Raw genomic sequence first — 25706 nt, 5'->3', positions numbered from 1 at the left:
GAAAAGCTCAAAACTGCAGTTCTCCAACCCATAACAAGGGCATGTGGTGCGGTGGGTGAAGGTTAAACCTGTCTGCAGGTACAAACCTCACCAGGGCCACCTCACTGAAGGAGGTGAATTTGGCCATGACCACTCTGGGGTAACACTACTTCTCCTGCTACCCACAGCATGTCCCCAGCATCCTTTCCCTGCTGTGACTTAATTTGAAGAGTGGATCACAGAACCAAACACACTGCAGGTACAAGCACTGCTGGTCTCCAAAGGACAGCTGGTAGTACTTCTAGGCAGCTTCTCTCCTCACCGAAACGGTAGGTCTCATCCCTTAATCTTCTCAACCCTGCCTCACCTCTATACTTATAGGTTAAAGGACTTCTGAGAGCTGGCCAGCTGACTGACATGGTGCAGACAGTGCAGGCTGCCAGCTGAAGCTGAGCGATCGAGACCATCTCTGCTTGTCAATACAACAGACCTTGACCCGTCCTTTTGGGCTGGTATGTGTGGGGTTTCAGCATGTGATGAACAGCCACATACACAGAGAGAGGGAAAAGTGAAACCGATTTCAGGAAAATGGTTCAAATGGTGCCTGTATGTTCAGGATCCCTGAGAAGGAGGGTAGCAGGTGAGCAGGCTAAGGTCCAAATTCCCAATGTGACACACACACACAGAGCGCGGTGTTCCTAAACTTGGAGTCTTTTTTGACAGAGAATAAAATACAGGAACGTGAATGTAGAACTACAGGTATTTTGTAATAAGGCTCCTTAAAAATAGCTACCGGTAAAACAGGATTTCTGCTATGAACAAAGAATCCTATCTGTAGTCAGTCCTCTGTTCATCTAGCAGCCCCTCAGTTTCAAAAAATAGGGGCGATGTCCCCAGGAGTTCCTCTGGCAAAGGGGTCCCTCAGAAGCTGGAAGGTTACCCACTTACAATTTAGAGGAACTTGCAGCAAAGATGGTTGACTGAGGGCAGAATCTGTGACGGCGTCAGGAAAAGGGAAAGAAAGACCCTGAGGGGGTTAGGGGTGCACACGAGAGAGCACTTCGCTTCCTTATATGAGTAAGGTGAGGACAATTATTCTTGTTCTTAAGTTTTGCAGAGAGTGCAGTCAAGGTCCTGCTTGCTTGCTTTCTTCTTTTCTTCTACTTCTCTCTCTCTTTTGCTATGTGCAGACCCCATATTTGCATGATGTGGTAACAAAAAGGGCCCCTTAACTTAAAAGCTGTTTGGGGCAGGATAGAGACAAAATACAAGATTGCTGTTAACCCTGGGCTGAGGCAGGGGAGTGGCAGATGGTGGCTTCTCTTGGGAACTAAAAGGAGATGCCAGAGAGCTACCTTGCCTTGGAAACCCCACCCAGAGCAGGATTAACAAGAACTACTAGCACTTTCAGGAGCTAAGGACTCCTACTAGCTCTCTTTCTAGCTACTGGGAGTTGGCCCTAGAAGGAGACTGTATTGCCATGCCTGGAACAGGATTGCTTGCTCATGCAACCCCATCCCATTCCCATCACACCTATTGCAACCCTGAGCTGGCGAAGCAGAGTGCCCAGATGATTCAGAAACATCTGAGATTGACTGTGATCAAGCCCATTTGCTCTTCTTTATTGCTGACATCTTCTGCCTGACTCACATTCAGGTGTGGCTGAGCACACCTTACTGTTTAACCCCACAGCTTCCAATCTGACCTCCTGCTTCAACAGCATGGCTGTGAGTCAGCGTGCTGCTCAGGCATGCACTGGGAGCAATGCAGTGCCAGGCTGAGAGCAAACAGCCCAGCCCAGCTCACGGGATGCAGCTCGGAACCCTTAACCTCCCTAAATTGTGTGGCCTCACCCATGCAAAGAATGGTCTCTGCCCATACTGTCCCACAAACGGCTCCTGGGTATTATCCCAGGTAGTGCAATTGAGCCAAAACTCTGCTATGGGGCTTATTTACTTCTAGTAATATTTAAACCATATGGATAATTGTAGGCCAGATCAAATCTGTGGTTTGACTGGTTTACTGGTAAGTCACAGCCTTACTCTCCCAGTGGTTACAGAAGACTTTCATTTTCACCTAAGAGAGATCCCATAAATCCTCACAAAAGCATGTAGAAGATTGCTCACTTAAAAGGATGATGTGGTTTAGGACAGTTCCCACAATTCTCAAACAGTAAGGGGGAAATTAGGTAGAGCAATGACTAGACCAATCAGTAAATAAATGGATAAATAGATATATTCACACACTTTTCAAATAATTGATAATGTAACAAAGCACAATGCCCATTTGAAACATCTGGGCTCTCTACAGTTCAAATTAAAATAGGTCTTAGCTTTAGTAACAGCATCATTAGTACTTATCAACATCTAAAACATTGATCTAAGTCATAAAAATCTGACGCTAAAAATATTTCTAGAAAGGAACCCTACATTTTATATAAATCATTCTGTAGAATTTTCTCTCTGCTTTTCCATTGTCAATTATTTACTCCCTAATTCTACTCTCCGCCAAGTTCAAGAACGTGCCAGGATTGTATATGTGCTAAAAGAAATGTTAACCTGAATTGTATCTCTGCACATCTTCATTAGCATCAGATCCAAACAATTTCAGATCAGTGTCAATTTCCCAGCGATGCTACAGTGATGTGGAAACTCGCTGCCTCGTAGGAAACTCAAGAAGTGGTTGCACCCAGGGCCAGGTCTTGGTGGAATGGTGTCATCTGCTTCCCCTGGCTTACCTCTCCACCTCTCAGCCCATTCTACCCAGACTTCTTCAGCTCCTTTAGGGCAATAAGTCCTCTGAGTCATATATGAACAAAATAGGCCATATTATCCTGTAAGGAAGACAAAATATTTCTGCTATACTTTCTATACACACTTGCTAAGGCACCAAACATACTGTTTTTATGATATTGGCAAAATACATAATTAGAATGGTCCATGTCCATGTTTGATTGATTGATACTAATTTCCTTTGCAAACACAGTATTAAGAAAATTAGTTTTTGGAGGAACTGGATGAAGTGTGCCATAATGTTTAATGATGTTACTTGTTCCGGTGCCTGAATTAATGACATATCACTTTACTGAAAGATGGATTTATGAGTGATTTAGCTTCAGCTCTATTACTCTGTTTACCATCTTTCTCAACGGTGGGAAATACACTGTTCAAACAATGCCACAATAAGAAAAATAAATAAAATCGATGACAAAAGTTTCTCAATATAATTGTCCTGAATGTTTTACTATTTTGACATCTGCATTATTAAACCAAATTGCTTCAATTCCATTCAGTGACTGCCACTGGCATTGCAAATCCTGCAAATGTCAGCGAACAGCATACACATGAAATTTCCACTTGTACAGTCATCTCCTCGTGCAAATTAACTGTACAGTGGGCACTGGCTCACTCTGCACCATGAAAACACAGTTGTATTTCTTCTTCAGCTGTCTTGGGCCTGGTATTAGCAGCGTTATGCCTTTTATATGACAACCTGTCTGAACTAATAATCTGTCCAGGACTTTACCTGGCTTCATGAAGGACCTGCAGCCTTGAAATCCTTTCCCAGAACTAGAAGTCCATAAGAAAACAATGTGCAGACAACCAGCAGCCTCCAGACTGCGTAACTACAGGTGGGATTTGGTTTATTAGCTTACACTTTTTGTGAGACTTCAAGGATTTGGTGGTAAAATGAGGGACGGCAGCAGCTCTGATTGATGGGGGAAGCAAAAGAAGGTGACAGTTAGTTTCGGTACCATGTTGCACAGGGTGTGTTAACTCTGGTGTAGAGCATGAGAAGTGGACAGCCTCACCTGGAGGTGCTGCACATGGTTCTGGAATTCAAAGCGCTGGGAAACCGGGGCATGAGGAAAGCCATGGACGTAGCTCTGCATAGTTATAGTTTTTACAGTGAGCAGGGAGTAGGAACACAGAGTCGCTGAACAACGCAGGTTGGCAGGGACGTCTGGAAGCCTTTTGGTCCAAACCACTTCTCAGAGCAGGGCCTATTTTGAAGACAGATCAGTTTGCTCAGAGTCAGCAGTCAACGCTGGTGTTGTCTGGAATTTTCCATTTTCTGGATGTCCAAGATCCTTTATATTAAATAAACTAGGAAAACCACAGGGTAAGTTCTAGAAGTCCTAAACTCTGTCCTTCAGTGTCATCGCTGACAGGCTGCTTCATACCATAATACAATGAACCCAACTCTAACTTTCTTTATTCCTGAGGAAGTCAGTAAGAAATCCAGTGAGTCAGGAGTAGTTCCACAATGTGAAATGAGTGAAGTAAAAGGAAAATCAAAGCCAGATATTCCTTACAGTAACAGTTTTATGGGAGAGAGACTTCTGCTCCATGTTTTTTTCTCTCAGCCTTCTTCCCCAAGTCCACCCATGGTTTCCACTTGGTGTGGCTCTCCAAGTCAAGAGTGGTGGAAAGGGATCCACAGCAGTGTGTATCGGTCTCCTTCCTGAACCAACAAACTTCCCAATAACTTCATTCGCCTTGCTTCCTTTTATTCCACCCCTCACCCTGAAAGCCTGGAGGATGCTTTATGACTGTGTTGGGTCTTGATACATTCAGGGATAAGGTGTGCTGCTTCTGTCAGACTGCAGGTTTCTGTATTATAGAGGTCCCAATACCCAGGTTTTCTCATAAATGTGTTCTGTTTTGTTTATGTAGGATAAACTACCTTTGTATAAACACCTATACAAAGGTATAACTGCATTGTACTAGGTTTATGCAAAGTAGATTTATGGAATAACTCCACCTCTAACTTAAAAAAACTTGATACAATTCATTGCAAAACAAATCAATAAGTTACCAAATGATAGTTATGTGGAAATACAGCACACTTGGATAACCTTTAGCAAGACAGCTGGGAGCTGGAAGCAGCCGTACAATAGCAGCATGGAGTGCTGCAGAATGTAGCTTACCAGATATTAACTCCTCCAAGCAGCAAAGCAAACCTTGCTGTTCCTGTCCTTCTTACAAAACAGGCTGTAGACAAACCAGCCAGCTGTGTTCTTCTTCAGTATTTAAATCAAGGTGGATTTATGAGGTATGTAGATTCAATTCAGAGGGAAAGGCATCATGACAATGCAATCCAGCCCTCATAAAACGAAAGCTAAATATAAAACTAGCCCATATAAAAATCAGGGTTAATTATGAAGGAGAGAGCTTCAGAAAAAAGTGGCAAAATGCTAGTAACTTTAACAGTGCAAACAACCATGTAACTTAAATGCAGTTGGAAAAGCCTCTAGTACATCTAACCCAGGCAAAATTAGGATGAGGAAATCTATTAAATCTGAACGTCTATGCATTCATTATATTTTCAAAGAAGTTTTGAGCTCTTTCAGGGTCTATTTTCTGCTCCCTTTGTGTTGCCTCACAAGCTACAGCAGCCAGTGAACATGCAATAAAAACTCTAGCTTTCTTCTGGACAAGTGGTTTTCCAGATATTTTTTGAGGTTAAGAATCATTTTTGCATGGATATGGCCTAAAGAAAAGTGTTCAAAATAATAGAATTTGAATAAGCTAGAATCCCCAAAGCAAAGATAACCAGAGGCCAAGGAAGTCTTGTGGTTTAAACACAGAGTTTGAAAAATCTAGTGAGAGACCTCAGGCACATCACAAAGTCTTTCTGTCTCCATTCTGCAGCTGTAAAATAGAGATAAATTTTCTCCTGTAATTCTCCAGGAGGTTATAGCACAAATTCATTACCATTTGCAAGGCATTCAGATGTTGTGTGAATATCTGAGAGCAAAACAGGAAACTACTGCTGGTGAATGAAGGCCTTGTAAATTGTTACATAGATAAATCTTGATCCTTTTTATATTTCCCATGGAAATTTGAACTTAATTGTGGAAAAGAATGCAAGGATAGAAAATGAGTTCTTTGAGTTCTAAAGCTGGGGATCATTAATATCTCTAAGAGTGGGAAGGACTAATAAAAGGACCAATATTAAACCCTTGTTTTAAAAAGCCACCTCTTAATATCTGCAGCCTCAGCTCTTATCCCTGTTCACTTTCATATTACCTCTGCCTTTTCTGTTGCCCTTCTGTTCCTGTTATTTATTACGTGCAGTAAGAAAATTCTTCTATGTAATATAACATCAGGTTATTTTAATGAGACTGTCTGAAATGTACTCTTGTTAATAATGAGTAAAGATAACCCATGAAATCTTGGTCTCACTGAGATCAGCAAGATTTTTCTGTTGACCTCAGTGGAACCAGAACTTCATGCAGGAATCAATACCGATCCCTTAGATCTGTTGGCGAACTTGATACATCTTTGAGCAAGAGTCCACTGACTTTGCTGCAGACCTTAACAGGAGAAAATGCTTTCAAAATCACTCTTTTAAGGGTTCATTCCCTACGCACAAGAAATAACTGGTAACCAGGACCATTTAGCAGAAGAGTGGTCTCACACACCCCTGCAGTCTGATTCCCTTAGTACTTCAGTCATAAATGAAGGTAATTTTGAGATTACTTTTGACCTCTTTCCTTTTATGGTTGAATGACTGTGCACAGGCAAATAGTAGAACATATTAAGCACAAGGAGTATCATCTGACTAGAATAAAACATCTCAATGTAGCATGAACAGTCTGCCTGCCACTTACTTAATAATTTTATAAAAGGCTCATAGAATTTTTATCTTATCTGAAGTGCTGGGCTATAAAAGCATGTGACAGTCCGTATGATATAACTAAAATCCACCATGAAGAATACACATTTGTGTTTGATATTTACAAGGTCAACAAGCAAAAAAAAAGAAGTACAACATGAAGGTTAAATGTTTGAAACACTGTCAATAAAAGGTATTAACAGCTTCCCTTTCATATTCTTCTTTCCATTTTGGTTCCGTATCCAATAATTACTTCAAGCAGTGACTTATAAACAAGTAAATTATTGTTTACCATGGGGACTTCTTTCAGGTACAAGAAGCTAAATGTGTTATCCACAGCACAAAGGGCACACAGATTATTTTCCTGTATTTGATGGAGGTTCATCTCCCAGCACCTGTTTGTTAGGGAAATTATTCAAAGACAGACATTTGTTAAACTCATCAGAATTAAAATGTCTCCTGTCTTCATATGCAGACACCTGTTGGATTAATTTGGGGATAAATAGAACTCTCAGCAGTAAAAATGGTGACTGATACACAAATTAAAAAGAAAAGTATGTCAATTTTAATAAAAAAATACACAAGATAGGAAAGAAAACAGGAGTTTTCCTGATTGTAAAATTACTGATTAGATTAGATTAGCGATTGTGTAGTAGCATATTTGCTGTTACAGGTATGCTGTTTATTTTGATCTTCTCAGCACCATAGATACCAATGTTTTGACTATCATTCCTTAGAAATGCTCTAATGTAAGGATGTACTTGTCACCTTACTGAGCTCTTCTCAGTGTTTTGCAAGTTTTTTGCTCGATTTTAGTGTAGAACAATTTTTTCCATATAAACACATGACGACCTGGGCAGCTTATATTACATCTAAATTTGTAAGAATTTTTCATATGATATGATCAGCTCTGTGCAAATAAATATGTCAGTTTCATCTTTATTTGTTGACCAGAGCTCCAGTGTAAATACTGTATATTTTCCTTTTTTTTTTTAGGTAGGATTTATTATATATTTAGGTAGGATTCCATTTTTTTTTAATAGGTAGGATACCCCTGTGCTTTCCTATTATTTAGACTAATTTAAGAAAATAGAATTCTTTTTTTAAAAAAAAAAAAAAAAAGTGCATCTTTAAGTTCCTAGTGGTTTTGGGGGCCTGATTTAATCAACACTTGTGATTATGAAATGAACTAGAACCTGTCAATGAAAACACAAGAGGAAAACTTAAGGGGTACCGAAGAAGACTGTGAATTTACTAACTAGAAAGGGGTAGGTGTAAAATTCACCTCTGCTGAGGAAGGCCTGAGATCCCACTACATTTTGACTGATTGCCAATGATTAATTTTTGTAAGGCTTACTCACAAGTACCATACAACCCCAGCAAAATCTAAAATCAATTACGACTTTCAAATCAGAACACAAAGTTTGCATGGGCCTATGCCCAGAAGTTGCTCCTGTGGATGCTCAGAAATGTTTTGGTCTGGGGACCAAACAGTTGCCCAAGTTCTGTAATAACATGGTAACACCCTGTTATTCTACTGTAAAACACAGTGACCGTGTTTTTGTGTGCTAAAAATCTGTTGCTACCTTACCCACCACTTTGGAAATTTGCCATAAAGCATTTAGAGTTAGCTAACCACTCTGCTAACCATTGCCATTATCCCACTTTTCTGTCCTTCACCTTTGACTGCTTTAATTGGCCTTGATGAGAAGATAATTGATGATGACTAGGATGAAAATAAAACAATGCCTAAAGAGGCGCCAAAAGCACATGCACTTGAAGATTTGTGTCAAGCATTGGCTCTCTTGTGAATTGATAAGCACTTCCAGAATGGTGGCCCACTCCAAGAATGACTGGCAGAGGCATGAGGGTGGGACCAACCAAAATCTCAGGCCAGTATGTACATCAGATCTTGAGCTGTGTTTTAAACTGCAAATCAGCATTTTAATCAACGTCCTTAGCTGCTCAGAAGTCAGCTTCTCTTCCAGCAGACTGATCATCCATGACCTTCTGCCTCTCTGCCCTCCCCACAGCATACCCTGCCCCTGTGTATGTCCCTTCTGTGCCTTCCATTAGTCACTAACCATCACAGAAGCGTGTCCTCCACGGACAGCCGGCTGTGCCTGCAGTACCGGTGGGCACAGCTCAGAGACCTCCCTGCTAAACTGTTCCACGTCCTTCCTGCTACAGCTAGGTTACCTACCAGCCGAGAGAGATAAGAGGGGAAAACACTTTCTCTAAGTTTCCTGAGAATTCCTCTGGCACCATTTTACAGGTGAGAGTCACCAGAAGAAACACATTAGCAGTAGGGAAAGCAGAAACCAGAATCAACTTTTTTCCTCTCCCTTTCCCCCTCCTGTCCCTACCCATAGCTGATTTTTCTTTGGTGGACAAGGCTTTCTGGTATGCTCCACCCAGGACCATGGTCTAGGTGAGCCGGAGACTAGATCTGGAGGGGACAAGAAAGCTTGGTAGAGCCACCTCTCGTACGCCAGCTCGCATAGCTGAAGCTGCCTGTAGAATCTGTTCACATCTACAGCATGTGCCGAGCAGGAGAGGAGAGCGGTGAGAAGTATAGAAAGGCATTGATGGCAGCCTTATAATTTTTGCTTTTAATGGAGAGAGTATGGCCTACCCTGAACTGCAGAAACACCAGAAGGAAAGGATTAGCAAGCGTATAAATTCTGTCAACACAAACTACAATTGATCCTGGCAAGGAAGGGTGAATTTCTGCTTCCATCCTCAAATTCAGTGACATTTCAGCTTGCAACGTCAGACATTGTCCAGGAAACTCTGGGACACCTTAGCATCCTTTACAGCAGGTAGCTTAAAGCGAGTGAAGGATTCCTTTGTTTCAATGGGTATTGCAAAGGACTGTGAAGAGGTAACTGAAATACTTGTCGATGAGGGAGCACTGAGAGTTACGGTGCTGTGAGGGGTGCAGTCGCTTGCAATTTTTAAAAAAACATTTAGACAGCTGAAATCAGAGGGCGTTCAGAGCTAGTGAGCAGGCATGTTTGATTGCGCTGCAGGAAAATAAAATACACATCTATGAGGTAAGGTCAAAGCAGATTGACAGCACACAGATTCCCGGTGGTATTCCTGCTTCGCTTCCTCTAATGTCAGCTAAAGCCAGGACTCAGCCCTAGAGAATTCAGCAATCGTACCTTGTGACACTGGGGCACTGACTTGCCCTATTTAACATTATAAGATAGATGTAAACTGTCCCTTTCGGAAATCATGCCATTTGCTATTGACAAAGATCAAAGAGTGACTTCTGGGTCACATGGAAAAAACTCTAAACAAAACCTTAAACCACTTAAGAAAAGCACGAGCAAGCTGCTATTGGACTGCTCGAAGAGAGCAAACAAAAGCAAATTCTTGCTATTTCATAATGTTTTTAATAAACGACTATTTGAAACACAGGATTTGACACTGAAAAGGCAAGACAACCATGTTCCATTAAGAGCATTACTTTAGTGCAACCAGAAACAGCACCAACTAGATCAAAGTTACAGTTCTTTATTGATTAGTCCTCGCTGTGTGTTTAACCAGCAACCGGCCTGTTCCAGGTGGACTGAGGATAGTAGATTAGCACACTCACCTATTCTTGGAAATACCATGTTGTTGGACATTAGGAGATCCTTTAACTGAAACACAGTGTTTTTAAAGTGAATTCACATGACCATGGCCTAAATTATCAGCAAGTACAGGCTTACAGATGTGTTAGTTAACAACTAATGAACAACCAAACAAAAACTTTTCATATTATGTAACTATACTCTCAGCCTTGATGGTAACCTTAGTCCTTTCTTTTTTTACACTTATTCTCTGTAGCTAATGAAACCAAAGCGTACCTTCAATTGAATTTATTAGGCTCTGTATTGCTGGTCCTACATTGTTGCAGTTGTAAGATTTCTGTTGCATAGGAAGACCCTGCAGGGATTGTAAAAGTTCAAACAGCAAAAAAAGAGTGAAAAAAATTAGTCTTAGTCCCTTTTAAACAGCTGTATTCTCAACAAGGTGTTCTCCATGTTCATGTGTTTTAAAGACAGGTCCAGCCTCTATTTTCAAAGACGATATAGCTAATCGACAGGAAATATTCATCCAGCTTTTATCAATCTGTCTTACTACTCCCATACCAGAAAGCCACTTTGACTACCCTGGCCATCAGCCAGCCAGCGCATGGTGCAGTCTGTGTGTCTGTAAGATACCTATGGCTCAGACTACAGACAGGTACTGTTACATGAGCACCAGAAAAGCTTATTGTCCACATGACAGAACACCCAGGACTCTTGTTCCAGGAATCAGCTTTCCACCATTAAAAGGCACCAGCACAAAGGCAGGTGGGCAGTACCATCAAGGGCGGGCTGACACAGCACCCTGCCCTGCGTACACTGTAGGTCTGCAGAGGCTTGGCTCTCACTTCACATTTGCTAAGCCTATGCTCACCACACTGCACATAAGTCTGGACTTGATGAGGTTACACCTATATTTATATAGGATAATCATAAGATAGAGCCTATTATTAATCAAGCTGGAGCAGGTGCTCTTATGTTGGTAAGGGAGATCATGGATGGCACAATCTCTCTTTTTCCCATAGTGTTTCACATAGTGAACACACATAGTTCTCTGTGTGTTCAAGGGCAGGGACCCTTCATCCCCAAGACCCTCTTGCCTGCTCCTAGCAATGCTGCACACTTTCAGCTGGTGCAGTCTCACAAAGTAACTGGATTTATAACATGTCTTTGCTATCAGCTGAGTTCTGCTTATATGGCAAATGCAATACGTGCAACTCATTTGCAGCTGGGGCTTTTTCTCCCTGCCCCACCCCCCCACCCCCCCCTTTACAGAGGAGTTTCCTTTTGTAATCTTTCTTGCTAGTTTTTTAATGGGAAGTGCCTCAAACCAGAAGAAAGTTTTGGAGCTGAGAGGTTCATTTCAGTAAACTCTTAGAATTTCACATTCCAGTGAAAAAGGCAGGGTCTCTGTGACTTTGGTTGTCTTTAAGAGCTAAAAATAGACTTTTTGCATGTAAGTGAGGCTAGACTGTAGTCTTCATTTGAGAACTTATTTGGTACTTCTGAGACAAGAAGACTTTTTAAGTTCCTCGGGGAGTTTCAAGCTTCAGGACATATTACTGCTAAAGCTACACCAGCCTGCTCACCACCTATTCCCTGGAGGATATGGCAATAACTGCTTAAACACAAAACACTACCCAAACTGTCCAACACCTCCTGGATTTGCACGCAGCTTAATCAAGCCACAGTGTGGGTTCATTTCCCTGCTGTGGTAGGGATAACCACACAGGCTGCCAGCACAAGAACTCATATCATTCCTACCCTTGCCACCATTACTCTCGGAAAAGACATTTGAATGTTTCATAATCTAAAAATGGTCTACAAAGGTGGAAAGTATTAACACTGCTTTGTAGTTCAGGAACCTGATAGACTGTGTGGACTGACCTGCATGACAGAAAATCTGAAGCTGTGCAGGGATTCCACTGGTTGTCCTAGGCTAACGTCTGTGTTTCGGAGGGGATTTTTTTTCTTGCCTGGCTGTGTAGTAACATGGAATACCATACTTCAGAAATAAAAACCCAGCAAAGTGATGATAAAAATTCATCCCAGAGCAAGATCCTTATACCATTATTTCTCAGGGAAAAGGTACTACCTGGCTGTTACGCAGGAAGAAAATCAAAGGGACAGTTATACTGACCCTTCAGTATTGCGGGATTTTCAGCAAATATTAAATTTAATGTAATCACTTCTAGGGAAGTGCTTTGGCTCAGAGCAAAGGAAGATGAGAGCAGGAAACTTTGAAAATGAAAAGCCAACCCTTTAACTGACATGAAACAGCTGGGTGAATTTGTACCAGTCAAGGTGACAGCACTGTTAATATAGGCAGCGCTTCATTCAGAAATCAAAGGAACTCTGGATGTATGATTAGCAAAATACCTGTAAATCCTGTCTGAATAGAGGGGGGAGCTACGTTTTGTCTTATAAATCAGGATCTTAGTTGCTGTGGTAATGTTCCTTGTATGATTTGTCTACATAAATGAAACTCAATCCCTGCTGTATCAAGCCACAGAGGATTATAGGATAATGAAAAAGAAAACTAAATGAAAAGAACCCAGTCAACTGAAGCCTTACAATGAAATCTGTAAGTAAAATTTAGGTTTAAAAATAGTTGGGTACTAGTTTATGGGAACACAAACAGATTCGCTTTTTTGGTTGTTTTCATTTCACTAAGGAAAACAAATGATGGTAATAGTTTACAATTGGAAAACATGGCATTCATGTTAAAACTATCATGAGCAGCTGTGCCTGTCTCCTGCACCTGCCTCTGGCACCTTGGGTAGATGTCTCAGAGAAGAAACATGGAGGTGCTGACTAACAGCTGATGGAGAAGGCGGCTGAGGGTGGCGATGAACAAAGGCTGGGGTGAAGTATTATAAGATTACGGGACAGATTTGAGGTAGGATAATAGACCGATCTCACAGTAATCAATTACACATAGTGGTTTTCTTTCTTTTAAAACTAAAGACAGTTGAAATCCATCTATCGTCAGGAGTCTGGAAAAAGCAAAACAGAGACATTCAGAGTTTAGTAAATAGGAGTACACTACAGCTGATGTTTTACTGACATTATCACCACATGTAAAGTGTTACACAAACAGATTGAACCAGTGCATAATAAAGGAACAAGTCTGTACTGAGTGTAGCTGCTACCATACAGTAAACAACCCTGGTCTAATTATCAAATATTATGAAGCCCTGGCAACAGTTTTTGGAAGATGCATCACAGCACTTTTTCCAAGTGGCTGAAGCTGTTGGCTGTGGCATGGCACTAGTTCAGGTCCCTCAGGGAAATCCATCTGCTGCCTGATGCTCATGTCTTTCTTGGCTAAAGAGGGGGCAAAAAAAGCAACAGCAAGTGGACAAATGTCAGGATTGTGTAATCAACCATCTTATTATTTGTTCTTTTTCCGCTCTCCAGCAAAGAACTAACAAAATTAATATAATGTATGCAAGTCATGATGGAATGTCTCATTTCTCTTGGTAGATGACACGGATTTAACTGTGTCTTACTGATGTAGGATTTCATAGGCAATGTTTAACCACAGAGCTATGCTGACATGCAACTGAATCTTTAAAAAAAAAAAAAAAAATCACCCTACTGCACCCCTTTGTAAAAGGCAAAACTTGCTGTCCTCACAGTCCTTACCCAAGGTGCCTGTGTTGCACTGCTTGGCATTTGCTATTAATCATTAAATTATGTCCCCACCTAATTACCTACCACTCTGACTATCTAGGAGGCCAGAAAATAAAAGGTAGAGGAGCTTGCATCTAATATCTCATACTTGCACCTGACCAGTAGTTAAAACATGGACTCCTCCCATGGCTGAGCTGACATGGCATAACATGCTTTGCCACAGGAATTGGATCAAGAAGTTGGCTCCCTTGAGACTGTGCCATTGGTGCCATCCATGTCTTCCTCACCTTGGGATGAAACATTCTGTAGGTGTCCCTAGATGCTGGGATCACCTAGTGGCTCCATCTGATGGCTCATGCAGACTTCCTGAGAAGAGCTGTACACACCGGCAGTGATCAAACCCACGTCTGAGTGGTTGGCAACTGTTTCCAGGAGGACTTCAGACTGCTGATTTTGGGTCTGCAACCTAGAGGCAACTCGAGTTATGTCTCTGCTGCCCCACACAGCGGAGGCAGAAAAGCCTACGCTTCTCTTCTCCCCTCCCTCTGTCATTTGAATTGGAATATATAGTATAAAAGAGACCCCTGAGGTTGTATATAACCCAAATTTGGACTGAATGGAGGAAATTAGTATGCTACAACTTCTCACAGCTGAGAACACTAGAGATACGGGTAATGGAGCCAACAAGAATAAGAGGAGCTATCTAGCAGAATTGCCTCCACCTTTGATTATAAAACCTGCCCCATACCCCAGGTCCAACAGAGACAGGGTTGTTTGGCTGCTTGTTGAGTGGAGAGGTGGGTGGCATTTTTGAGCATGCTATATGGAGTACAGCTTTTTTCACCTATTTTTTGAGGCAGTTGGAGGAAGTATGAGCTGAAGGCAAAAGACTGTGGGGGAAAATATTTGTAGAAAACATTTTGTATAAGCTTACAGCATTTTTTTTAAATTTATGAGACAAGCAAGTAGAGACCTAGAGAAGTGCTAAAGCTGCATTATTAAAATGTTAGTAGGTAAATACATTAACAAAAATGGTGTGAAACGAAGAATCAGCTGGAGTTTTTTAACGTAGAGGAGATGCTTGCCTCAACCCACTGCCAACATGCTCCAGGGCTCAAAGCTGCACATAACTCTGAGCTCCACTACTCATCCCATTTGTCCTTGCTTCCAGACTGCCAGAGCACAGGTCAGTTCATGGTCAACAGTACTGGAGGCAGCTGACAAATTCAAAAGAATCAGAAACGACACCTGATCTTCATCCATCATTGACACAGGATTATCAGCCAACACAAATATGTGCTGTGACTTCTGTATCAAGTGGTTTGTAAATAACTGTGCATTATGGACAGGACTTCAAGTGAACTCAGTGTTGCCCTAGCCAAAAAGAAAAGCAGACTAAAGCTAAAGTGAGCACTAATGTGTGCTGACATGAAATTATGTAAATTCAGTGCTCGTAGCATATGGAGAGTAGGATTATCTGGCCATCTACTGAAGGATCTGGGATCTGACAGAAGGATTTAGGACCAATTTCCTACAGAACAGAGGTATTTAAGGAAACAGCTAAGATGAAACTGATGTATGTCATTGTGTGGAAGAGTCTCTGGTTTTAAACTTTGATTTATTAGGTACTCTTGCTGTGTGGAACAAGTTCAGTAACACTAAGTTTCAGTCTCTCAAATCATCAGTCATGTACAGAATTTTCATATGGCACAATAATTCCCCAGATCACTCAGAATTCATGTCATTCATGACTTTAGGGGTATTCTCTGGGTTACTTAGTCCAAGCAGGACTATTGTAATTGCTACGAACAGAGAATAAGGGAAGGGCTGTTCTTCGCATGGGGCCAAGGAGGCAGTTCTCCATGTGTGTGCCTCTGCTCTAACTTCAGGGCCCAGATCAAAGTATTTGGCAGGGTCCAGATAAAAATATTCCCCACACTGCTAACACTAACCTCCACCTCACACTCGACTGTCCTCAGGCCCTTCTGTCCTCGGTCTCAAATCCCTCAGTCCATCTTGCCTAAAAACTCCTCTGAACAACTTCTGTATCAAGGGTTGCCTCCTACATTGTCCTTTACTAAGGTCTCTGCCATTCCAGAGCACCTTCCTCCCATTCCAAAGCCACTCGTCTTGCCCCCAGCATTCCTTGCTTAGATTTACTTCAACTCTGACAATTATTTTCCCATACTTTTCACTAACCCAATCTCCCTGTTCCTCCAGAGGCAGTCCTTACAACCCTCAAACTCCAAACTAGAGAAATAAGGCCTTCCTAATCCTTTTTGAACCCCAGCCCTCCTTTCCCATCTGTCACCGCTCTTTTCCAAACCCTTTACCAAGTATTTCCCCAGACCTTAAGTTCCACCTCTATCCCCAGTTCCTATTTCTTCTCCTGCAGCCCCTGAGCTCCACACCCTCAGCTCGGTATTCCCACGCTGGTTCCCATCTCCTGAACGGTGCTGTTAATTCATAACCCATTTATTACCCCCCTGCTGACTGCCATGAGGCAGTACTGCCTTCTCATCAACCTCTGCCTCCAGATGAGCCCTCCCCTTCCTTAGGTCATCCTCAAAGAAACTGGATTTGGAGATCCTGGACACAGCAGACTTCACTCATCAGCAATCAACCTAGGCAGGACTCTGAGAGCAGAGGAAGGTATGTATATTTGAGGTGAAGGTGTTGTATATAAAAGCTTAATTTCTATTGTTATTTTATTGTTATTATTTGTAAATAAAAACCTGAAAGCTCATTCAAATCACTTTCTTTACATAAAAAAAATCCTACATACAAATTTGTCATCCAGAATAGATATGATGACAAGGAAAACATATGGATGGAAATAAATAGTTCACAAAGTAAAAGTGTCATTAATTATTCTTTAAGAAACACAGAACGTAATTAGTAAATACCATACATTTTTTTAATTATGTAGTTACTTGAGTATAAAAAGACCCTCTACACTTTCCCATATACTGTTTAATTACACATCTATTCCTATTTATTGCTGAAATAGTCAGAGTTAGTGTTTAAGTATACATCTGTCAGCTCCAAGATTGATTTTAAATTCAGAAAACAACTTACAATTAAAATATACTTAGTCCTGATTTATACAAGAGTAATTATATTGTAATTATAAATAGACTCATATAACAAAATAAAGTTTCTTGCTATTATTTGATAATAATTACAGGGCAGTTACAGTTCTACTTTTGGTTACATCTTCATTACATTTTTCTGACCAAAGAAAGAAAAGTAAAATTGGAAAGAAATGCATGGCAATTCCAAAACTCCTGTCTTAGCAATACCACACAAAACTGAATCTCAGAAGTTTTCGGTCACATCATGACTCTAAAACCAATGACTTCTGGCTGGGAACTGGAACTAGTTCATAAATAGATGTTCATAGACTTGTATGCCTTTGTCCAAGAATGAAATGTACATTAATGTCTGATGTAGCTTCTTTTTAATGCAGTTTCCATGGACAACTGAAACTGTAGTTTTGTGCATCCCTAGAGCTGACATGGACTGAGCCATTCAAAGTCAATCTAATTTATAAGCATAATCAGGTTTCCTAAAGGGCATGTTCTCTATCCCTCTCTCACACTTGAAAAGCCCGGTGCAGTGGGTGTGAGCACACTATGTATAATGCGTGCCTACAAGATTATGCTAACCACTTTGCACTGAAGCATGAAACTGCTTTGAAGTCTTCTCCAGAGTTACCAGAAGGGGCTGGCTTCTCCTTTTCTGGTCTATTCTACAGATCTATCCTCCAGGTTAGCTGGGAACAGCAGAGGTAGGCATCCTTTCTCCAGGATGTGAAGGATGCTCACTACATCTAGGTGAGCAAGAAGCTGCAGATATCAGGCACAGCCGGGGGCATTATGGGGATGACTGTGATGCAGGATATCAGAAAGAATAGCTCAGGGCATCTAAGTGTTTTGACCTGAGAGATCTAGCAATGAATGTTAAGGCAAAAATGAAGTAAGAGACAGACTGTATGAAATGGCAAGGTGATCTTTTGATCCTAGAAACAGAGTCATGTAGAGGAATTATAGAGGAATGAAGGCAGGTTAATTAACATTGATCACATACAGCTGTGGGCTGGCTTGGGGCGGTGGGTTGGCTGATGTGGATAACGTGCAGCTGTGGCTGGTTCCTGCAAAGTAGTTAAATAGCTTTAAGGGGTATGGAAGAGGAGGACTTGATGAAGACTGGATGAAGAGAGACCTGGAAGAAGCAGAGGGAGGAGAGAGAGAGAGTGTGAGCATGCGTGAGCACCCTGGATGTTGGAGAGAAGGGTGGACTGGCCTGAAGAGGATGAAGAAACAGCATGGACAGTAGATGAACTTTTGAAACCTTGTGGGGGATTGGTGGCCGTGCTGGGAAAAGGCACGGGAACTACTTATTGAAGTCAGCCTGGTATGGGGTGGTAAAAGCCTTGTTGCAGCCAGTTTTGATAGTGCTGCAACAGAGTCATTGGAAATTAATCCTGAGGTTTTGGTCTTTCCTGTGATGTGTTTCTGGAACAGCTTAATCTAGCACCAATTGAACTGTGATCCCAATCTTATACCATGAGCAAGGGTAGCACTTTACTGGAGAGGCTAATGGAAGAAAAAATGGAGTTATACATTTTAATTGCTTTGACTCAGTCAATCCTAGGGCAAAAGTTTTTGTACCCAAATTGTCTGATGTGATAAGTATTAAAGTCACTCTAAAACATGAATTCTCCTACTTACAATTTTGGTTATGTAAGATATGGTGTGTTATAAGATGCTAATGGATTTTGTTGTATCTCCTTATCCACAGCCTACTGGATGGGCCACCAGGAATAAAGCTTTGGAATGTCCAAGCCTGGATTTTAAGGTTATGGTGTGTTGACCCTGTCTGGATGCCAGCTGCTCACCAAGCCACTCTATCACTCCTCCATCCTCAGCAGGGGCAGAAAAATGTGACAAAAGGCTGATGGGTTGAGATAAGGGCAGGGAGCTCGTTCACTGGCTACTGTGACAGGCAAAACAGACTCAGCTTGGGGAAATCAGTTTAATTTGTTACCAATCGGATCACTGTAGGATAATGACATATCAAACCGAAACTTAAAACACCTTCTTCCCACCCCTCCCTTCTTCCCAGGCTCAACTTCACTGCTGATTTCTCTATCTTCTCCCCTCAAGTGGCACAGGGGAAGGGAGGTTGCAGTCTCTGCTGCTCCTGCCTCCTCAGGAGGAGGACTCCTCACACTCTTCCACTGCTCCAGCATGGGTTCCCCTCCCCTCCCCCCCCCCCCACCTCCCAGAGTACCATCCTTCAGGAACAGACTGCTCCAGCATGGGTCCCCCATGGGGTCACATGCCCTGCCAGCAAACCTGCTCCAGCTCTGGCTCCTCTCCACAGGTCCTGCCAGGAGCCTGCTCCAGTGTGGGCTGCCCACGGGGTCACAGCCTCCTTCAGACAACCCCCTAGTCTGGCATGGGGTCCTCCATGGGCTGCAGCTGGATGTCTGCTCCACCATTAACCTCCATGGGCTGCAGGGGCATAGCCTGCTTCACCATGGGCTGCAGGGGAATCTCTTCTCTGGTGCCTGGAGCACCTCCTGCCTCCTTCTGCACTGGCCTGGGGGTCTGCAGGGGCTGTTCATCTCACATATTCTCACTCCTCTACTCCAGACAATCCTGCCCAGCCATTTTTTCCCCCCTTCTTAAATATGTTATCATAGAGGTGTTACCGCCATTGCTGATGGCCTTGGCCAGCAGCGGGTCCACCTTGGACCTGGCTGGCATTTGCTGTACTGGACACAGGGGAAGCTTCTAGCAGCTTCTTAAAGAAGCCACCCCTGTAGCCCCCCCTCTACCAAAACCTTGCTATGCAAACCCAACACAAAGGTATTTATCCCAGATGTATGAGCATCCAGTTTCATTTTCCTCTTCAGCCAGTGGGAATTCAAACCTTTTTCTCCTCCTGTTTTGATATTAAATAGTTGCTGGATAAAGTGAACAAACATTCCTGGAAATTATAAACAGAATCAAGATATCTTTCTTCTCCCTGTGATGTTTATTTTATAGCTCCTGATTTTTAGGATGGAGTCCCCTATTGTCCCCTTTTTTTGATTTTGTTAGGGGTTTTTTTCTCATCTGACATATTCCAGCTTCAACTCAAGAAGATGCAGTAAAAACCAAAAAAAAAAAAAAACCAAAACCTGCATCTGAAGAGTTTTGATACTCAATCAAAAAATGAAAAATTTGACTTTGAACTTTCTCATTCTAGCCAAGGAAGGCCTAGAGACTAAATTTCACAACTTTTGCAAGTATTAGAAATGCTTTCTTATCGTATTATGAAGAAACTAAAAAATTCCTTTCTGTTCCCTTAAAAAAAAAAGTATAACTGTGTTTTTCAAGCAACACACTGTTGTCCATGTTTGCTAGGAATGTTCTGAGAATATTTTACAAGTTAAAGACAGACTTAAGGGAAAATTCCTGTTTCTGAAACTTGATCAAGTGTTGAACCAGCTGCTGAGCTTCACGTACTGGGGCAATCTGAGATGGGCTGCACAGAACTGAATTCTTATTATAGTAATGTTTAACATCAAAGAAAAAGGCCCCTGGTGAGTTTAGGTATCTATACTGGGTTAGATGCAGCTGAGCAGGGGATTTGGGGATCATAATTACACTCAGCTATACCCAAGTTTCTCCAGAACTTCCTCAACTCCTTATTGGATCAACCCCAAGTCCTTTTGCAGATATGCCCTTGTTTTGATTTTATTTTTTTTAATTATTTTTTTTTACTGTCAGTGCTCCAAAATCTCTTCCACATCATTCTCAGAAACACATGATGTTGGAGTGTTTTTCAGCTTTTGTCCTCCATACTTGAATAGGAGACAGTGGTTCAATAACCTAAGGCTTTATAGCAGAGATTATGAGATGCTGTCACAGCAATTTACCAATTCCTGATGAATATTCAAGCTGTCTCCTCCCAAAATCCAGAAACTCATGATGAGGCAAGAAGAAATCTGCAACTGGATAGAGAAGAGAGAAAGGAGACCGCCCTGCCAGAACACCTTCCATAGTGAGGAAAGGACCACCAGTCACCAGACTGACTGTATCTATTACCCTCTGTCAGGGGAAAACACGAGGATAGCGCAGGTTCCTCCCCACGTGCCCAGGGTGCTGGGATTCCCTCACGTCCTCATGCTGAGACCTATAGCATCTCTATGCAAAACTGTTCCAGCTGGGATGTGGTTTTGACTGTTGGATTGACAACTGCACACTGGGAAGTGACTGGGAAGTCAAAGCTGTTACGCAAAGGTGACAAAGAGTTGTAAGATAACCATTGTCATCGATTTCTGTATCTACATTTCTGCCAGTTTACACAATTGTTTAACTGTGAAATACCGTGTAATTGCATACTTTCTAAGTGGGAAATACTGTTTTTTTCATTTTTATTCCACGTGTCAGAATATCCTTCCTGTACTATCTAGCATGTACTTCTTGCACCTCCAAGCCTGGCAAAAGTAATTTAAAAATAGAGTAACTAACATTGAAAATAACAGAACAAATTCATTCCAACTCTCACATCCACGTTAGGGGACTCACATCTGGGGCATATTTGGTCCTCCTGTTTAAAGTTTTAAATTGGCAGCTCCAAAACAGAGCTTTTATAGCAGCCCCACACTGCCTAGCTAACTTTTGAAATAAAGCTGCAAGTCTTAAAAGTCTGCTTTGCCTAAACGGCACCTTTCAATGAGGTAATTGTTTTTGAGACTAAAACCAACAGTGTGAGTAAAGAAACATTACACTGGTATGCATCACCGGAGTCCCCATTTCTTTATCTGCTTAAAACCTAAAGAAAGCTTTTAGATGGTACCTCCCTGAAACAGAAACCAAATCATCTCTGCAACAGTTATCACTCGCTTTTGTAATACTTTCCAAAATAAATAAATAAGGGAATATCTATCAAAGCCATGATGAGCTGCAAAGTAATCTCCAACTTGTTAGCTCCCCAAACAGGATTCTGGTGCTTTTCCAATAAAAGTTAAATTAAATGGTTTGCTTTCCTTTCAATAGAAGCAAGATTTCTTCAGTATTAATCATGAGAATAGGCCCACTTGGCAGTGACCACTTCAGATAACACTCAAATCACTCACCTTTTGCTTCTGATTCAGGTAATGCTTGATCCAGCAGTGCCCTGAGCACCTTATGCCTAGCTGATTCCCAGGGACTGACAGCCTGACTAAAGGGCTTGTGGCAAAGATGCTCCATGGCTCATTGAGATCTTCTACACAAATTGCAGAGCTATCCTCTCGAGAAAGCCCTGTCCTCTTCCTACCATTCAGCTGGGTTCAGTAGAGCACTGGGGTTAGGGGAACCAGTAGGTGAACCACACCAACCATTTAGCAAGTTTGGTCACTTAAAACTACACCTGTGCTTTGCTAGACAGAAGATTCAAAGGCTACCAACAGAACTTGAGAATTAAAGTTGATTTATCTAGCAGCCATATTTTTTACTACATGACAGCTGAAGGCCTGCCCTTACCTATCTATTGGCTATTTGCACTGAGCAATGCAATGTGAGACGTATTCAGCGCAAAGAGCTCCACCGTTAGTTAAAATTTCCCTAGTATTGATCCTGGAGCATGGTCTCCTGTTTTGTGTTGGTGGCATGTTAGTGGCAGCCAGACTGGGCCAGCAGCCTGCCAAAATGGGAGGCAGGAACAGGAAAGTCATAGACTATCATCAGGAGCCGAGTGTGTTGCTATGTGCAAAACATGACCACACATGCAAAATGCTGATTCCAACTAAATCCATAAAACCTGACTTTAAGCTGATTTGGCTCCCTCTTTTCTGCTCCTTGTTGAGTCATCACATGGCTTTCTTGTTCGGGATTAGACCTAATCCTTCTGTGACATCACCCTTCACACTGAGTGATGTACAAAGCAAGGGCTGGACACTGGTCACAATAGCTTCCACAGATTTGTAAGTCATAGCACACATAAGACTGTTCTTTCCTGCCTGTGTTGTAAAACGTGTTTTCTTTTTCCAATTGCTACACAACAGCTCAATGTAGTTTGTTTTACTTTGGCATTTTTTACAAAGTAAAACGTAGCACATCCCAACCTTTGTAAAAATCATGACATTCTGTATTTTCTACAAAATATTTATATTACTGGTACACCCCCTAAACTTTCAAAAAAAAGTTATTTTCACATATTTAGGTGAGGTTCACCTGCCTTAATTGTGACATCTAGAAGTCCATCACTTGATGTAGAGGCCCTGCTTCATGATACCTTTATAGTTATTCCTTTCTTCATGCTTCCATTGCTCATTTTCCTATTATACACCACTACTTTTCCTGTGATTGCCTCCTTTTCTCCATAAATCCTCTTGCTTCAAGATTCTCTCATTCCTTTGTTCTGGCTCAAGTATACATTTCTTCTTTCTTACCCTTTGGTCATCTTCCTCCTCCATTTTCCTCTTCTCTTCTGATGTCCCAACTCCCTTACTATCCCTTTCTGTCCCTTTCCATCTCCTACTTCTTCTGGCCCGCCCTTTCACCTTCTTTGCAAGCATCTCCTTTCCATTTCCTCCTTCCTCCATTCCCACCTGCTCTTCTGTGTTTCATTTTTCCTCTCTGATGTCTTTTTACTGTCACTGCACTCATTCCCTCATTCCAACCTACTTCTACATCCCCAGATTTCTTACCATTTCTAGCTCTTCTTGCTCTACCATTTGGATTTGCTTGGGTTTTTTGGATGGCTTCGTTTCTTCTTCTTTCCTTCCCATTCTATAAAAGATTGACCAGTGTTAGGAGTTTTACAATTTTGGTGTGAGCCCAAAGAAGAAAAATACCTGTCCTTCAAACTGCAGCTATTCAAAGCCCCTGAAAAGATGTCTTGAAAGGTGTCACATCTCTTTGGCTTCACTGGACCATCACTAAAATACAATTTTGAGTTTAGTTGGAAGGATAGTACTTTCTTGTTTCTGGTCTTTAGGTCAGAATAAGACCTTGCTGTGTTAACCTCCCACCTGTGCACCCAGGTTTTCTTTGGAAGGAGTGTTTATTGTGCTCCAAATGGTCCTTCAGTCTGGACAACAGACTAGGACTGCATCCCTTCAGCAGAACACATGGACACAGCAGCACTTTCCAGTTCATGGAGGAAGCCAGGCTTGAGGAAAGGAGGGTGCACCTGTGGACCTCAGGTAGATTGTGCTTTGATTTTCTCTGAGATATATAGTTAATTCTGCTTGTTTACAGGAGACATCACTGTTCTTGCTTGAAAATATTGAGGTGATAAAAAAGACAAATCATCTAAAGAATAAAGAAGGGAGAAGCAAAAGGCATTACGATCCATGTGTATGGAGTTGAGCAGTTTGCCCTTCTGAATGGGAGAAACAAGTTAAGAAGCAACTCTTTCAATCCTGGAAAGACTGGAAAGCCGCAAAACCTGAAATGCTAGAGCAAAATTGGCTTTGTGCTCAGACTGTTGTAGGATACAACACAGTAATAGAGGAATTTCAGCTACTAGGGCCACTCTGCACTCTTCCTCCATTTGGAAGCTCTAACTGCTCTATCCATTTTACAGTCAGTCTTCTCTCACAGGGGGAAATAATCTTGATTTTCTTTGCACCGAAGTTAGTGTGAGAAAGAGCAGTGCCACTCACAGCAACCATTAGGATCCTGTCCTCAGTTTTAGCATTCTCAGACAGCAAAGAGAACTGAACTTTATGCTTCTAATTCCCATTCTTATGCTAACTGCTAGGTTATTACAATCTGCAGGATGAAACAGATTTTTTTTTTTAATACAATTAGCACCATAATATAGTTTTAAGACTGTTTTCCTAAAGCAGTTATGGATGTCACCCACAAGCAATAAGACATAGATCCTCAAATATATTTACATTCCTAAATCCCATTTATTTTGGTATGAACTTCAGATGAACTGGAAAGATCCCAGTCTTCTCAATTTTAAACAATCCCAGCTCCACTACAGTCAAGGAGTAAATAGGTATAGATAAGTAATTCCACTGTAACAATGGGGGAAGGAAGGGTTTAAAGGATAAGGCTAACATCTGAGATGTAAAAATCTCCAGTCACTAGGACAGGATCAGTCCAACTTATTCAGGGTAAAACCAATGAAAGAAGAATTGCTGTGCAAAGAAAGAATCAAAGAGCAACGAAAAGTCTCAAAGAGCAATGTGCAGGTGACATGGCAAAACTTACTTCCTTTATACTACATAAAAAGCCAAGGTGGCAATAGAAGTAGCCAAGCAGAAGAAAATGTCAAGCTATAGATCCTGCACTAGCAGTCCGTCAGAAGACTGTCTTGAAGATAGTCCTGTATCTCCTACGCTGTCAGTTCTTGGCACAGAGATTACAAACACAAGGGCTCTTCTCAGGGTTGATGAGATTCCAGGCTGGAAACAGCAGCCTGAGGAGAGATCTGTAAATTGCCTAAATGATGCTGGAGATTTCTCACCTGAAAGATCTCGGCCTCCCCTCAACACAGTGTCACCACTTTGAAGTACAAAATTCTCAAAATGTATCAGACAAATGGCAGGTCTGAACATTTAGACATGTCTGAAAAGGAAGAGCAGTTCTCAACAGCAACCAGCAAACCCAGGAGAAAAGCAGCCCAGAACACTAGGATCCAGAGAGCTGGTGATCCCATACTATTACCAAGTATTTTGGGTGGAAGCCTGTGCCACACCTGTCAGGCAGGCAGGTGGAGTCACCTCTTTCAGCAAGACAGTGAGCGCGTTCCTTTTGCTGCTGCCTCTTCACTTGGAAAGCTGGCAATCGTCCCTTGACCTGCTGTCACCACCCTGCCTCGTGCAGCCTAGGTCTTGCTTTGCTCTAACGGCACATAGATGGCTCATCATCAGCTTGGTATCTAAAAGAATACCCA

The 25706-nt window shown here is 41.8% G+C and overlaps 2 long non-coding RNA genes across 2 annotated transcripts; one reads left to right on the top strand and one right to left on the bottom strand.

Annotated features, from left to right (window-relative positions):
• Positions 1 to 4: 4 nt before the first annotated feature.
• On the top strand, positions 5 to 19290 carry LOC114013997 (uncharacterized). Its single transcript, XR_003557322.2, has 4 exons — positions 5 to 308; positions 16352 to 16466; positions 18618 to 18680; positions 19203 to 19290. It is a non-coding gene; the product is annotated as an uncharacterized LOC114013997 (long non-coding RNA).
• Positions 12821 to 16409, bottom strand: LOC129784787 (uncharacterized). Its single transcript, XR_008747869.1, has 2 exons — positions 16340 to 16409; positions 12821 to 14280 (listed from the first exon to the last, which is right to left on the bottom strand). It is a non-coding gene; the product is annotated as an uncharacterized LOC129784787 (long non-coding RNA).
• Positions 19291 to 25706: the final 6416 nt, after the last annotated feature.

The sequence above is a fragment of the Falco peregrinus genome, chromosome 6 (genome assembly GCF_023634155.1).
Source record: "Falco peregrinus isolate bFalPer1 chromosome 6, bFalPer1.pri, whole genome shotgun sequence".
NCBI classification, from domain to species: domain Eukaryota; kingdom Metazoa; phylum Chordata; class Aves; order Falconiformes; family Falconidae; genus Falco; species Falco peregrinus.
The sequence above is the reverse complement of the archived record's forward strand: the minus strand, read 5'-3'. Positions and strand labels throughout refer to the sequence as shown.